This window comes from Humulus lupulus, chromosome 4 (genome assembly GCF_963169125.1).
Source record: "Humulus lupulus chromosome 4, drHumLupu1.1, whole genome shotgun sequence".
In the NCBI taxonomy this organism is placed as follows: domain Eukaryota; kingdom Viridiplantae; phylum Streptophyta; class Magnoliopsida; order Rosales; family Cannabaceae; genus Humulus; species Humulus lupulus.
This window is the reverse complement of record NC_084796.1, coordinates 94460019-94476997: the sequence shown is the minus strand read 5'-3', so window position 1 is coordinate 94476997 and position 16979 is coordinate 94460019.

Below are 16979 nucleotides of genomic sequence, written 5' to 3'. Positions count from 1 at the left end.
TGACCTGACCCTGCGAACCCAGAATTCTTCCATTTTTCTCCATCCAAACTCAATCAAAACCACCCCAAATCTACCCTAAAACAACAATTCAATCCTCATAACAGATTTAATATCTTCCCAACAACAAAACCCAACTAAAAAGCTGGATGAAAAACTCATCAAAACTCATTAATCCAACATTTGAGCTACAAGCTCAAGAACACCAAAAGCTCTAACAGAATCTAGTAGAAACAGCGGTTAGAACCTTCCCCAACTGTGATTAAGTCCCCCTAGCTGTAGCCAATCCAATTCCCAAGTTCAAGCCTTCAATCTCCAAGTTTTTAGCCAAAAATCTCTTGGTTTTCTCAAGAAATTCACTTAGAAAATAAAAGAGAATGAGGGAAAGGGAGAGGGAGAGGGTCGGTTGGTGAGCAGAGTGTTTTTTTTGTTTTATGTTTTGTTTTCTTAAGGCTTAAGTTACTTAAGCTAATCTCGAGGCTCGGGGTACCAAAAACGTCCCCGAGGAAAAAATGGTCAAAATCACCGGTATTCCCTCCTAATCTCACTCACTCCAAAAATATCCTCAATTATTCATTCTCGTTACCCGATAACCCAAAACTGAGCTCGATACCCAAAATACCCCTTAACTCACCCCGAGTTGGGTATTGGGTCCCGTTGTGACTTTCTCGCTAACTTGCCCCCCTAGGATCGTCTCGTGTCGAGTAACCTAAATAAACCTAAATAATAATGTGGTCTCTCACATATATCACATATATCCAATTATGCTAATAACGGGCCAAATTACAAAAATTTCCCTTCTAATAAGAAACGGAGCCACATGCATATTTAGTACTCCTAAACATGCATAACTAGTTATATTATCATATAACTCACCTAATCACATAATCATAGACAAATATATCATATAAGCATATAATTCCATATATTTCGATCTTGGCCCCCTAATCAAGACCTTAAGCCTTATTAGGTAATTTGGGACGTTACAACTATCCTCTCCTTACAGAAATTTCATCCTCAAAATTTTACTTGAACAACTTGGGATATTGAGTCTGCATATCTACCTCCAGCTCCTAGGTCGCTTCCTCGACCTTGTTGTTCCTCCATAATACCTTAAATAAAGGTATAGTCTTGTTCCTCAGGACCTTATCCTTCCTGTCTAAAATCTGAACTGGCTGCTCTTCATATGGCGAGTTTGCCGCTAGTTCTAGATCCTCATAACTCAATACATGAAACCATATGATACATACTTTCTTAGTATGGAAATATGGAATACATTGTGCACACTAGACAGTGCAGGGGGTAAGGCCAACCTGTAAGCCACCTGACCAATCCTTTCCAGGATCTCAAATGGTCCCACAAACCTAGGGCTCAACTTGCTCTTCTTCCTGAATATCTTGACCCCTCTCAGTGGTGAAACTCTAAGGAAGACATAGTCTCCCACATGGAAGTCCACGCTCCTCCGCTTTGGGTCTGAATAACTCTTCTGTCTACTCTGAGACGCGACCATCCGGGCTCTAATCTTCTCAATAGCCTCAGTGGTCCTCTGAACTGCCTTAGGACCCAAATATTTCCTCTCACCCATCTCATCCTATTGAATGGGTGATCTGCATCTCCTGCCATACAACATCTCATAAGGTACCACTCCAATAGTAGACTGGTAGTTTTTGTTATAGAAAAATCTATCAGAGGCAAATATTTACTCCAGGATCCTTCAAAGTCCAATACACATGCTCTTAGCATGTCCTCCAATACCTGGATAGTCCTCTCAGACTGACCATCGGTTTGAGGATGATAAGTTGTACTGAACTTCAGCTGTGTACTCATCGCCCTCTGTAAACTTCCCCAAAACTTGGAAGTAAAGATAGGGTCCCTATCAGACACGATAGACATCAGAGTCCCATGAACCTGAAATATCTCTCTCACATAGAGATATGCATACTGGTCAATCGTGTAATTCGTTCTCATTGGTAGAAAGTGAGCTAATTTAGTATACCGATCCACTATGACCCAAATTGAATCATGATGGCCCACTGTCCTGGGCAATCCTACCACGAAATCCATCGTGATATCCTCCCACTTCCACTCTGGGATATCCAGAGGCTGTAACAGCCCTGCTGGCCTCTGATGCTCTGCCTTGACCTACTAACAGGTCAGGCACCTTTCCACATATTCATTCACGTCCCTCTTCATCCCAGGCCAAGAGTATAAAGCTTTCAGATCTTGGTACATCTTTGTGGTGCCTGGATGTAAGGAATAAGGGGTAGTATGAGATTCATCCAAAATCTCTCGTCTGATCTAGTGTCCATCGGAACGCAGATCCGATCCTTGTATATCAACAAGCCCATGCTTGACACTGTATAGTCCTTAGCTACTCTAGCTAGGACGTCCCATCTAATCTGCCCGACCTGTGGGTCATCTAACTACTTCTCCTTAATCCTCTCCAAAAGAGTAGACTGCAGGGTGATGTTGGCTAACTGACCCACCACTAACTCAATTCTTGCTCTAGTCATATCGTCATCCAACTCCCTGGATATTTGCCCGACACTATACAACTGTCACGGACCCTTCTGGATTAAGGCATCTACTACCACATTGGCTTTCCCAGGGTGATAGAGGATCTCATAATCATAATCCTTTACCAGCTCTAACCAACGTCTTTGCATTTTGTTCAGATCCTTCTGAGTGAAGAAGTATTTTAAACTCTTATGGTCAGTGTATATCTCACACTTCTCACCATATAAGTAGTGCCGCCACACCTTCAGTGCAAAATCCACTGCTGCAAGTTCTGAATCATGTGTGGGGTACCTATGCTCATACTCCTTCAGCTGACATGATGCAAAGGCAATAACCTTGTAACACCCCAACTCCAGGGACCGCTACAGTGCACATTGCAAACGGTGCTAAACTCGCTAATCGAGTCGTTTGGCCATAAACGTGTAACTAAGTGTGATTAGCGGTTCAGGGGTTAAAAACTTTGGTTAAGATATAACGTTTCACTAGAACGTTTACTGTATACATTGGGATCCCAAAAATATAATTTCAGAGTTTATTACAAGAAAGTGTTTACAACAGGCCGTTCTAAGCGGCAAAACAGGGTTCAGCCCTAGTTCCACTTTCAAACCTCGCCCAATTATTGGTCGAGCAGCTGCATATGTACACGTCATCACCTAAGCTCTCCAACTCAAGGATGGTCCAACTTCCTCTTGCCTTTACCAGCACCCGTGAGCCGAAGCCCAGCAAGAAAACTCATATGCTAAAAAACAGTCATATCATGATATCAAATCATATCTGGCATGCCTAGCAATCATAGCTCTACTCAGCATGCAAATGGATTTCAACAAATGCTGGGGTATCCAGGATAAGAAATCCTGGCCTTCTGATTGGAGGACTATCAAGTCAATCCTAATCAGATGAGTGTCGTAACACTAGAGGTTCCGATAAACCATGCTGAGTGACCAACAAGCAAGTCACTGGGGCCTCAGTGCCCAAGCCATGGATATGATGATCAACATGATCATGCAGAGCTCATAGCTCTGATCAGATGAGTGAATATCACTTGAGGTTCCGATAAACCATACTGAGTGACTGACAACCAGGTCACTAGAGGCCCAGTGCCCATTTCCTGCAATGGCTCTACATGACTAGCCTTTGGCTAGATAAATGCTTGTTTATATTCATCGAACTTGAGGCCGGTCTTGCATTAATGCTCTTTGAGTCATTCAATGCAGAGGGTCGATTAGGTCCAATCGACATAACTTGCACTACTCACTAGGGTTGTCATGACTAGTGAGTTAGCACAATGTGACCAGTGCCCAGTACCACTGCCGAACCTGACTAATGAGTCACAGCTTCACAGTTGATACTAACACATTTGCCAATTCTGACTAATAAGTCAGCCCTGTGTGACCAGTGCCCAGTATCACTGCCGAACCTGACTAATGAGTCACAGCTTCACAGTTGATACTAACACCTTTGCCAATTCTGACTAATTAGTCAGTACCATGCACAGGTAAGCAATGCTATCAATGTGTATCATATGCCAATTATCCAAGAACAGGGCATTTAGCATGCTTACTAAACAGTTGCTAGCACAATTATGATCATGCACAAACTCAGAGACTCAAGCCCTGACCAATCTCATATTCATCATTCATGGCATGCCCTAACCACATGTTTCTCGTGAATCACATGCATCACACTTAATCATCCAGCATGCCTCAGTAATAATCATATGCAAATGGGCAAGATTGCCAAGCATTCATTATGCTATCAATGTTTACATTTAAACATCCAACATGCATCAATCATAGTCATGCATGTCACATATGGGGTGCAGTTTTCTTACCTTGGGTCCAAGCACAGGTTACCAACAAACGAGCCACAAGAACGATCCCGATTCCAAGCCTCTAGTGGTAACCTAGTCACAACCATAATATAAAACCTCATCAAAATGAGTAAATAAATACTTCCAAACCCAACCCAAGCCTCCAAGACATCGAATCCCACTCAACTAAGTAGTAGGATCGATCCCAGGCCCTTAGAGCTAAGTTTCCATCACAAAAACACACTTTTGGGAAATTTTTCCCTTAAGGGCCGCGACCCTACATGGCCATGGCCCGCCCCCCTGGCAGAGCCTCCTCCATCTTCTTCAAGCTAGGGCCGCGGCGACCAAGAACAGGGCCACGGCCCAACCTCGCACCAGCCACTTTTCTTCGTTTTTTCTATTTTAAAACCTTCCAAAAACCCATCCAAACATTTCCAAATCATCAAATCAAAGTTCCCAAACTCCCCAATGGTCCAAAACCACCAAAACCCAAGGCTCAAACAAACTGAAAACTCAACGATTCACAAAATCCAATTCAAGCTTAAAACTTTTAAAAGCTTAAAACTTAAACTTGAATTACCTCCGATTGAGTTGTTTCCAACTAAATCCTCCGGTTAATAAGCTTCTAATTCTCCTTAGGATTTCTATGCCTCGATCCTTGCTTGATTCCGAGTCCTAGAACTCAAGATACCTTCGAAAATGCGATCGGGAAACGAAAAGGGAACTTTTTAGGGAGAGAGAACGTACAGAACATTCTTTTTATTTTCTTAAAAGGTTACTTCAAGCTTAAGTAGCTTCCAATAAAACCTAATGCTTGGGGTCCCAAAAACACCCCCAGGGACATTATAGTCAAAACTTCCAGAATTTCCCCCTGATCTTACTAACTCCCAATTTATCACCAAATATTAATTCCCATTACCCAATAACCCGGTAATGCTCTAAATACCCCTTGACTTACTCTGAGTCAAGCTTAAATCCTGTTGTGACTTTCCCACTAGCTTACCTCCTAGGATCGTCTTATGCTGGGTAGCCCTGGCATAACCAAATAATAACAAAGCACCACGCCCATTTCACATATATGCCAAAAATGCCCGAAATGGCCAAAATATGAAAATCACCCAATTAATCACAAATGGGTTCACATGCATATTTAATACACCTAAACATGCATATTATCATTAAATAGCATAATAAATCAATTATGGCCCTCCCGACCTCCTAATCAAGGTCTTAAACCTTATTAGGAAATTTGGGGCATTACAACTATCCCCTCCTTACAGAAATTTCGTCCTCGAAATTTATCTGAATCGCCCGGACTATGAATTCCGCATAACTGATTCCAGTTTCCCAGGTCGTTCTCTCGACCTCACTGTTTTTGAAACATACCTTAAAATCAAGGTATACTTTGTTCCCAGATTCTCACAACTCAACTCATGAGTTCTTCCAACCTATGTCCACTGCATGGAAATACATAACACAATGTACAACCATCAGAACCAAAACTATGGTCCAACAAAAGATAATCTGACCAGTCCTGTCCAGGACTCAAACTGCCATACCAATCTAGGCTCAACTTGCCTTTACTCATCACCCCTTACCATTGTGATTCCTTAGGAAAACACAACTTCCTATCTGGAACTTCATATTCCTACTTTTCAATTTAGTAACACTTTTCCATTAAATCTGAGAAGTGAGCATCTATGCTCCAACCTCTAATAATCTCAGTGGTCCCCTGAACCATCTCATGATCCAGACATAACATCTCACCCATCTCATTCCAATGGAAGGGTGACGAACACATTCTGCCAGACCTTATCTCACAAGGTACATTTTTAACTCTGGATAATTCTCCCTCTGATTACCATCAGCTTGAGAACAATTAACTGTACTGAATCCCATCTGTATATTCATTGCCTTCCCTCACCCTTCCATAACCTGGAAGTAACAATAGAGTCTGCATCTAATAAGATAGACCTTTAATTCTCAAGAAGGCACACTATCTCTTTCACATAGAGATCTGAACACTGGTCCACAATAGCCCAAATCAATAATGCTGACCCACTTTCCTAGGTAGCCCCACCGCGAAACCCATCACGATGCTTTCTTATTTCCATTGCAAAATACTTAAAGGCAGCTATGACCTTACAGATTTTCAATACCTTGTCTGAATCTGCTAACAGATTGAGAACTTTAACATGCATTCCATTATGCCCCTCTCCATCTCAGGCCATCACCACAAAGTTTTCATACACTAGCTCACTGACATGATGCCTGAATGAAGAGAATCAGAAAGTAACATGAGATTCATCCAGAATCTCCCATTTAATCCCAGTGTCCATCAGACCCCAAGTCTGATCCTTATGACCCTTGTATCATAATAGATTCATACCTGATACTGTATCACCCTTAGCTAATCCAGCTAGGATTTCCATTCAATCTTTCTTATCTGAGATTCACTAAGTCATCTATCCTTTTGATCTTCTCTGAGATAGAAATCTTAAGCACAGAACTGGCCACTTGGCCCACCAGAACTCTACCCTAGTTCTAGTCAAATCCTTGTAACCAACATGTTGCATAATCAATCATTTCTCTGTATCACCGAGGTGTCATAACAACCTGCCAATTGATTCTGATATGTAAACAGAAACTCATAATTCTTTCCACAAATCACATATAATACCATGCCCATCCAAGGACACTCCTGCCTTCTAAGGTATCCCTTGACCTTAGCAAATTTCCACAGAGAATACACCACAATACCATCGTCCTAGATGATCACAAACTCCCATTCAAATAATCCCTTGAACGCTCTGTTCATCTGATTCATAAACACTTATCGTTAAACAAATTCTTAAAATACAATCCAGGACTTCCTAGTGCTCCTATCTGCTAAAACACAGCCTTTTGCATATTCTTTTCCCGGCCTCCTAATCAAGGTCCTAATCCTTATTAGGAAATTTGGGGCATTACAAACCTTCCCTGTCTGCATAAGAACACAACCTAGACTCTGCCTCGAAGAGTCACAATAAACCACAAACTTGTCCTGACCTGTAGGAAGACTCAGAACCAGAGTGGTGATCAAAGTTTTCTTGAGCTTCTAGAAGCTATCTTCACACTTGTCTAACCATATAAACTTTTGGTTCTTGTGTGTTAACTCTGTCAGTGGTGACACAATCTTGGAAACCCCCTATACAAAGAATCTGTAATAACCTTCCAATCCCAAGAAACTTCTGATCGCTGAAGCGTTCTTCGGTGTTGGGCAATCTCTGACCGCCTCAATCTTCGTTGGATCCACCATAATTCCATCCTTACTGACTATGTGACCTAAGAAAGTCACCTATGACAACCAAAAATCACATTTCTTGAATTTCGCATACATCATGTGTTCTCTTAACCTTTGTAGTACCAATATGAGGTGTTGCTCATGTTCTGTCTCTGATTGTGAGTATATCAGTATATCGTCGATAAATACGATCACAAATCGATCCAGGTAATCCTTGAATACCCTGTTCATCAGATCCATAAATGCTGCTGGGGCATTAATCAATCCAAATGACATCACCAAAAACTCATAATGTCCGTACCTAGTGCGAAAAGTTGTCTTCAGTATCTCCTCCTCTCTGATCCTTAGCTGGTGATAACTAGATCGAAGAATTATCGTGGAGAATACCGTCCTACCCTGCAACTAATCAAACAGATCATCAATCCTTGGCAAAGGATATTTGTTCTTGATAGTCAACTTGTTCAGTTCTCTATAATCGATACACATCCTCAGAGAACCATCTTTCTTCTTCACGAATAGAACTGGTGCGCCCCATGGTGAAAAACCAGGCCTGATAAAACCCAAGTCTAGTAACTCTTGTAGTTGAATCTTCAGTTCCTTCACCTCAGCTGGAGCCATGCTATAAGGTGCCCTAGTCACTGGTTCTGTCCCTGGCACCAATTCAATCACAAACTCTATCTCACTGTGTGGAGGTAACCCTGGCAGATCCTCTGGAAACACATCCAGAAACTCACAGACTAAATGAGTCTGTCCTGGTCCCACTGGCACAACCTAAGTGGTATCCACCACACTAGCTAAAAACCCTATGCATCCCCCTACAATAGGTCTCTACCTCTAAGTACAGATATCATAGGTATACGGGTCCATGCACAGCACCAATGAATACAAATGGGTCCTTGCCCTTAGGCTCAAAGGTTACCATCTTCTTCTTGCAATCTATCATTGCCCCGTACTTCTCTAGCCAATCCATACCCAGAATTATATCAAAGTCAGTCATCACCAACTCCACTAAGTCAACTGACAATTCCCTGCCATCCACTGTAACTGGTAGTGATCTAACCCATCTCCTGGAAACCACTAACTCCCCAGTAGGCAGCATAGTACCAAACCCCACAGAATAAAAGTCACATAGTCTACACAATCCATCTATAATCCTATTAGCAACAAAAAAGTGTGTAGCACCCAAATCAATCAAAACAGTATCGAAGGTTCCAGCACTAGAAAGCTGACCTGTAACTACCGAGGGACTAGCCTTGGACTTTGCCTATGTCAAGGTAAAAACCCGAGCTGGCGTTAGGCTGTCCACCTTCTTGGGCTCTTCCTTTATGACTCTCGGGCAGTCCTTCTTCAAATTCCCCACACTGCCGCAAACAAAACAGGCCTTTGCCCGACATTCCCCAATATGGCGCCTCCTGCACCGAGTACACTCTGAGAATGCTCTCCAGGTCTCACTGCCACCCTAGCGGCCCATCTGTATGCCCCGTGGCCTCCTATCTAGCCATGGAGCTGAAAATGTATCTGTAGTCTTTATCTTTTGGTCATTGGGGCCTCCACCCATACCAAAGCCTGTAAATGGAGGTCCCAACCTCCTAGAATCTCTTATGCCCGCATTCTCACGCCATATCTTGTTCTCTGCGCTCTCAGGTGTATGCGCCTTCTCCATAGCCTGTGCATAGGTGGTCAATCTTGGCACAGTAGTAATACGAACATCCCGGGCTATCATAGGCTATAGCCTCTGGAGAAACCTCTCTCTTCTGGTCCCATCAATGGGCACCAGATCCCCGACAAACTTTTCCAGTATGTCGAACCTCAGGGCGTAGTCAGTCACTGTCATGTTACCTTGAAGCAACTTGCTGAACTCTTCAGCCTTTGCAGCTTTAACTGTGTCATTGTAGTACTTCTTGTTAAACAAAGTTACGAACTCTTCCCATTCCATGGTGTTTACTGCTCTAGTCTGGGATCCTTCCTCCCACCAAATTCGAGCATCCTCTCGGAATATGTAAGTGGTGCAAGCCACTCTCTCATTACCACCTACCCTCATAAAATCCAAGATGGTGGTTATCATGGTCATCCACTACTCAGCCTTTAGTGGATTTGAGCTGCCCTTAAAAACTGGAGGGTGTTGTTTCTTGAACCTCTCATACAGGGGTTCCCATCTATCTCTACTTGCCTTGGGCTGTAATACCGCTGGTACCTCTGGTTGTATCACTGTCGGTACTGCAGGCTGTGGGTCCCCTGCTGGAACCTATTGCTATCTCAAGAGGCGAATCTCATCTTCCTGCCTCTCTAATCTGGCTTGCAGACCAGCAAGCACCTATTGCTAGTTTTCTGGAGCTGGCGGTGGGGCCTGGCCCTAGTCATCCCCTTCCCTGGCCTGCAATTCTTGGCCAGCCAACCTTTCTGACCTTCAAGGATTCATATTGATATCTAACCCACTCTGCAGTGATCAAATCGGTCGTTAGGTAAGTAATAACTATACCTCTTGTCGCCTGGCGGTCCAAGATCAAATAGATGCAATGCTAATAAGCATGCCAACACATAATATACTCATTCATGGTGCTAATAAACACTTCTTGATATTCATCAGGAAATAACAATGCTAACAAGCATTTCTGACATTCATAAGCAATTAACGATGCACATAAACATATTCAGATATTTACACATGTATAACAATGCTAACAAGCATGTTCTGTAATCCCTAGCAGTGTTAACAGTGCTAATAAGTACTTCCTGGCCTATATGCAAATAATAACGCTAATAAGCGTATCTTGACCTACATGTCCACATAATAACGCTAATAAGCGGTTCCTTTGCATTCACAAGCAATAACAATGTTAATAAGCATGTTCTTTATCATTCATGCAACAGTTAAGGGCCAGACCCTATCAGATTATCTCATGCTTCCTAAACAGGCACGCAAATAAGGCATTTATATCATATTTAAGCAGTAAAGCACATAACCACATAAATAGTTAACGAACCTTGAGTCGAGCTTGTCTTTAGTGGCGAGTGTACATGCCCAACCAGTCTTCAGGAACCCTTAAAACTTGGCAGCTCTGATACCAAGTTGTAACATCCTCCTAATCAAGGACCATTATACTGTGTACTTTAAATTGTGTCAATGCCACCCTGACGACCCATTGAAATACCACGTGGTTGCCTATCAGGAGTTGGAGCTGGGAATGTATCAGGAGCCTTCCTCTTCTGATCACAAGGGCCTTCGCCTCTACCTGAACCCATAGATGGAGGTCTTATCCTCCTAAACTCTCTTCTGGCTGCATTGTCCCACTAGATCTTGTTATCTGCGCTCTCAGCTGTGAGCGCCTTCTCAACCACCTATGCATACGTAGTAACTCCAGCCACAGTGGTGATACGAAAATCCCAGGCTATTCTAGGCTGTAGCCCCTGGAGAAACCTCTCTCTTCTGGTCCCATCAGTGGGCACCAGCTCCATGGAAAACTTTGCTAATCTGTCAAACTTCAGAGCATATTTAGTCATTGACAAACTCCCCTGAAGTAATCTGTTGAACTCTTCAGCCTTTGCAGCCCTGATGGCATCATTGTAGTACTTCTCATTAAACAAAGTTTGAAACTCTTCCCAACTCAGGGCATTGATATTTCTGGTCTGGGATATCACTTCCCACAGAATTCGGGCATCCTTCCGAAACATGTATATGGCACAAGCCACCCTCATAAAGTTAAGGAAGATGGTAATCATGCTCATCCACTGCTCTGCCTTAGCTGGATCTGCACTACCCTAAAAAACTGTAGCTTGTTGTTTTCTGAACCCTTCATAAAGAGGTTCCCATTTACTTCCAGCCTCAGGAAGTGGTTCAACTGTTGGCACCACTACAAGTGGTGCCTCTGGTAGACTGTTCCCTGTAGGAACCTATTTGTAACGACCCTAAATTTGCTATTAAGGCCTAAGGGCCTTGATTAGTGTGCCGGGAGGGCATAATTGAGCTATAAGTGATTTGAATGAGTTTATTGATTTAAATGCATAACTATATGATAGAAATGCTCGTATGGTTATATGAATGTAAATGTGATATATATAGTATTTGTGAGAACCACATTATTATGTGGGCAGGTTAGCAGAGAACGACTTGAGGCGATCCTAGGGAGCTAGATAGCGGGAAAGGGTCACAACGGGGCTTAATATTTGACTTTGGATAGTCAGGGGTATTTTAGGTATCGGGTAGTTATTTTAGACTATCGGGTTATGGAAATAAATATATGGAGATATATCTAAGGTTAGGAAGTCTAGGCGGGAATGTTGGGGAATTTTACCATTTTGCCCTCGGGGATGTTTCCGGCACCCCAAGTCTTAGGATTGACCTAAGGTTAGACTTAGCCAAAAGCAGAAGCTAGTGGAACAAAGAATAGAACGACTTCTTCTTTCTCTCTCTCTTTCAAGGAAAAAACACAAAATACTAAAAATTTAGGGAATTAAGCTGGGAATTCAGAGGATTGAAGTGGGGATTTGGAAGATTAGCTCAAGAATTATCCAAGGAACACTGAACCAAGGCTAAGGTGAGAATTGAATTGTGTTTTGGGGGGTTAGAATTCTAAGTTTTTTGCTGAGTATCAAGGTATTTATGATTTTGTTGTTTAAGGGCTGAATTGAAGCTGAGAGCTTGGATTTTAGCTTAGGAATTTGTCAAGGAAGTGGTTTAGAAGAAAAGGTAAGCTCCAATTCATGATTTGGAAGTTTAAATTCTAGTTTTGTATGACTGGTTTTGATGTTTTAAGTTCTTGAGTTTCAGAAATTAAAAATGGGATTTTAGTAGGTTTTTAGGATGGATTTCTGTTGAGTTATGTTGTTAGAGTCATGTTAAAAGTTTTGTGATTGATGGGTTTTAAATTAGGGAGCTTTGGGATGGTTTTGGATGAGGTTTAAATGTTGGAAATGGTGGATTTTCTGGGCACGAAGGGAAGGGCTGCGACTCTGTTCTAGAGTGTTGCGACCCTAGGATGTAAAGGAGCCAGGGAGGCTTGGCCAAAGGGAAGCGCTGCGGCACGTGTCTGCTTCCAGGGATGGCCTTGGCTCTGTTTTAAGGAAGGGTCGCGGCTAGGTTTCAAGGGCCGCAGCCCTTAGGTGCACACTTGAACATTTGGGGATTTTAGGCACGGGAATGTGGTCTAGGGTGCTCGGGATCGATTTCCCCATCGTGCTTGGTGGAATTCGATGTCCCGGAAGCTAGTATTATATCCGGAAACCCTTATTCAAATATTAATGTAATCCAATACCTTGGTTGTGACTAGGTGTTAAGGCTAGAGCTCGGGAACAGATCGTGCTCGAGGAGCGTCGCTCATAATCAGTGAACGCAGAGACTAAAGGTAAGAAATCTGCACCTAGTTGTATATCTGTAATGGGACTAAGGGTTCCCTAATGTGTATGCTTGAAAGGATGGTATTATGCCATGTAAAATAAACAGTGAACCAATGGCCTAAGAGTGCCAAGGGTTACACCAGCACACAGGGCGCGACTTGGCCACTAGTAGTCGAGGAGAGCTTAATATGCACTGAGCTCGGTTGAAGCGGGTCGGAGTCAGTGGGGTAAATAGAGGGTGCGACCTAAGTTGTCGGCCATGATTATTATGTGACCTGGTTATAATGAGACTTGAATGTTATATGTGATTAGTTGCATCCTTGATTCTGAGTATATGCTTAATGGTTAATGTGGATTATTTGATGGATGATCGTGTTTAAAGAATTGACTATTTGTTATTATTGTTTGTGTTGCACATTATGTTTTCTTGCTGGGCCTTGGCTCACGGGTGCTACGTGGTGCAGGTAAAGGCAAGGGCAAGCTTGATTAGCCCTGACTTGGAGAGCTCTGCGGGGCGAATGTACATGACCAGCTACTCAGCCGCCACGGTTGGGGTTTAGGGAGGGGTGCAAGAACCAGAAATGTCTATTTTGCCTTAGTATGGCTGATGGTTGTCTGTATTTTGGGAATTTTGTAAACCAACTTTTAAACTCTATTTCTTTTTGGGATCCCATGTATTAAATTGCTTAATTATATAAAGTGAAACTTTTGAGACCAAAACCTTTTTAACCTTAGCTCATACATGTTTAGTGACACGTTTTAAAATTAATGACTTGATTAGCAAGTCCTGCACCTTTATAAGTACACAGTGTAGCGGTCTTGGCTATCCAGGACGTTACAACTTGGTATCAGAGCATCCTAGGTTTAAGGGTTCCTGGAGACTGGCTGGATATGTACATTCGCTGCTAGAGACAAGCTCAAATCAGGGTTCGATAATGTGTACATGTGTTTATACGCTTATATGCCTGAAATGAGTTATGAATGCTGTTATTTATTGGATTAATAGGAAGCATGAGATAATGATAGGGCCTGGCCCTTGACTGTTGTGTGAGAATATTGAGGCATGTTTATTAGCATCGCCGTGCATGTAAATGAATATTTGGATGATTAATTGTATATTGTGCTTGGATGATTAATTGTATACAGTCGGTGCATGTGGATGGATGCCTATATGTTGATTGTTTGTGATTGGTTATGTTCCATTGGTGGATTTTGGAGAAGTTTTTACCTTGTCATCATGGTCTGACTACCAAGTTGTTGATTGCAGATTGACTTGGATAGCTATGCGTCCAAGAAAATCTACGCGACTAGCCGGCACTAGGTCTGGGACCGGGGGTGATGACCAGAGCTAGATTGCTCCGCCAGTCCCTAAGAACTGGCAGCAGCTCATGGCTGATATGCATGCTTGATTACAGAGCTAGGATGAACAGATTCGCCTATTGCGACAGCAGGCTCCATCAGGGAGCGCTGCCCCTATTGTACCACTTGCAGTGGTACCAGCTGTACAGTCTAGGGAGGTTAGGAACAGGTGGGAGCCATTATATGAATGGTTTAGGAAGCAGCAACCTCCAGTTTTTGAGGGGGGACCTGATCCACTAAAGGTCGAGCAATGGTTGACTATGATTACTACTATCCTGGATTTCATGAGGATAGAGGGGCATGACAGAGTGGCTTGTGCCACGTATATGTTGAGAGAAGATGCTCGCATCTGGTGGGAAGTGGCATCGCAGACCAGGGATGTTACTGCTTTGAGTTGGGAAGGTTTCAGAGATTTGTTCAGCCAGAAATATTACAATGTTGCTGTCAGGGCAACAAAAGTTAATGAGTTCGTGGGTTTGGTGTAGGGCAATACGACCATTACTGAATATGCCCTAAAATTTGACAGGCTTGTAAAGTTTGCACCAGATCTTGTGCCTACTGATGCTGCTAGGCAAGAAAGATTTATCAGGGGGCTTAATGCTATGATAGCCCGGGATGTCAGGATCACAACGGTACCTGGAGGAACAACTTATGCCCAGGCTGTTGAGAAGTCTCTTACCGTTGAGGAAGCGAAGAACAAGATTTAGAGGGAAAGTGCGGTGAGGCATGAGGGCCGCATAGTGGTGCCTCCTTATTCAGGGACAGGTAGGGGTGGAGGCCCCAGTGACTTCAAGAGAAAGGCTCCTGACACTTCGATCATTGTTGGTTCTGATAGGAGGGGTCGGGGTGGCCGTCAGGGTGGCGGCGAGGCATGGCGGACCTATTCGGAGTGCCTGAGGTGTAGAAGACGCCATCTGGGCGAGTATCGGGCCAATGCTTGCTTTGTGTACGGAACAGTGGGGCATCTCAGGAAAGACTGCCCAACAATGAAGAAAGGTGAACCAGGGAAGGTGGATAACTTGACTCCAGCTCGAGTATTCACCTTGACTCAGGCAGAGGTCGAGGCTAGTCCCTCGGTAGTGACAGGTCAGCTTTCTAGCGCTGGCTCTCCTTTTACTGTATTGATTGATTTTGGTGCTACACATTCCTTTATTTCTAGTAGAGTGATTAATAGATTGTGTAGACCTAGTGAATATCAAACTGTAGGGTTTGGGACTTTATTGCCTACAGGGGAACTGGTAGTTTTTAGGAGATGGATTAGGGCACTGCCGGTGATGGTTGATAGTAGGGAACTTTCGGCGGATTTGATTAAGTTAGATATGGAGGATTTTGACGTGATTCTGGGGATGGATTGGTTGGTCAGATATGGGGCTACTATTGACTGCAGGAAGAAGATGGTGACTTTTGAGCCCTAGGGCGAGGATCCTTTTGTTTTTGTGGGTACGGTATGTGGACCCCGCGTACCCATGATTTCAGAGTTGAGAGCCAGAGACTTATTGCAGGGAGGATGCATAGGTTTTTTGGCCAGTGTAGTGGATACTACTAGGGTTATGCCGGCAGGGCTGGGAGAGACCAGTTTGGTGTGTGAGTTTTTGGATGTATTTCCTGAGGATCTACCAGGGTTGCCGCCGCGCAAGGAGATTTAGTTTGAGATTGAGTTAGCACCGGGGATAGAACCAATATCAAGGACACCATATAGGATGGCTCCAGATGAGTTGAAGGAACTAAAGATACAGTTGCAGGAGCTTCTGGATTTGGGATTCATCAGACCTAGTTACTCACCATGGGGCACTCCAATGTTATTTGTTAAGAAAAAGGACGGGACGTTGAGGATGTGTATAGACTACCGAGAATTAAACAAGTTGACCATAAGGAATAAGTACCCTCTACCAAGAATTGATGACTTGTTCGATCAGCTACAGGGAAATCCGGTGTTCTCAAAGATTGATCTACTATCTGGTTATCACCAGCTAAGGATCAAAGATGAGGATATACCGAAGACGGCCTTTCGGACACGATATGGGCACTATGAGTTTTTGGTCATGTCCTTTGGTTTGACCAACGCCCCGGCAACTTTTATCGATTTGATGAACAGAGTGTTCAAGGAATTCTTGGATTAGTTCGTCATTGTCTTCATCGACGACATCCTGGTATACTCTAGTTCAGAGGCAGAGCATGAGCAGCATCTTTGACAAGTTTTACAGAGGTTAAGGGAGCATCAGTTGTATGCCAAGTTTAAGAAGTGTGAGTTTTGGTTGCCAGAGGTGACTTTTCTTGGGCATATAGTTGGAGCAAAAGGGATTAAGGTAGATCCATCCAAGGTGGAAGTAGTAAGGGATTGGCCGAGGCCAAGGAACGCCTCGGAGGTGCAGAGTTTCCTTGGGTTGGCAGGTTATTACAGATGGTTTGTAGAGGGGTTTTCAAAGATTTCTTCACCAATGACAGAGTTGACGAGGAAGAATCAGAAGTTTGTTTGGTCAGAGAAGTGTGAGAACAGTTTTCAAGAGTTGAAGCGACGGCTTATTTCTGCACCTGTGCTGAGTCTTCCTTCGGAGGAAGGAAAGTTTGTGGTTTACTGTGATGCATCAAGGGTGGGTTTAGGTTGCGTGCTGATGGAGAATAAGAAATTTATAGCCTATGCATCTCGGCAGCTGAAGGAGTATGAGCAGCGATATCCTA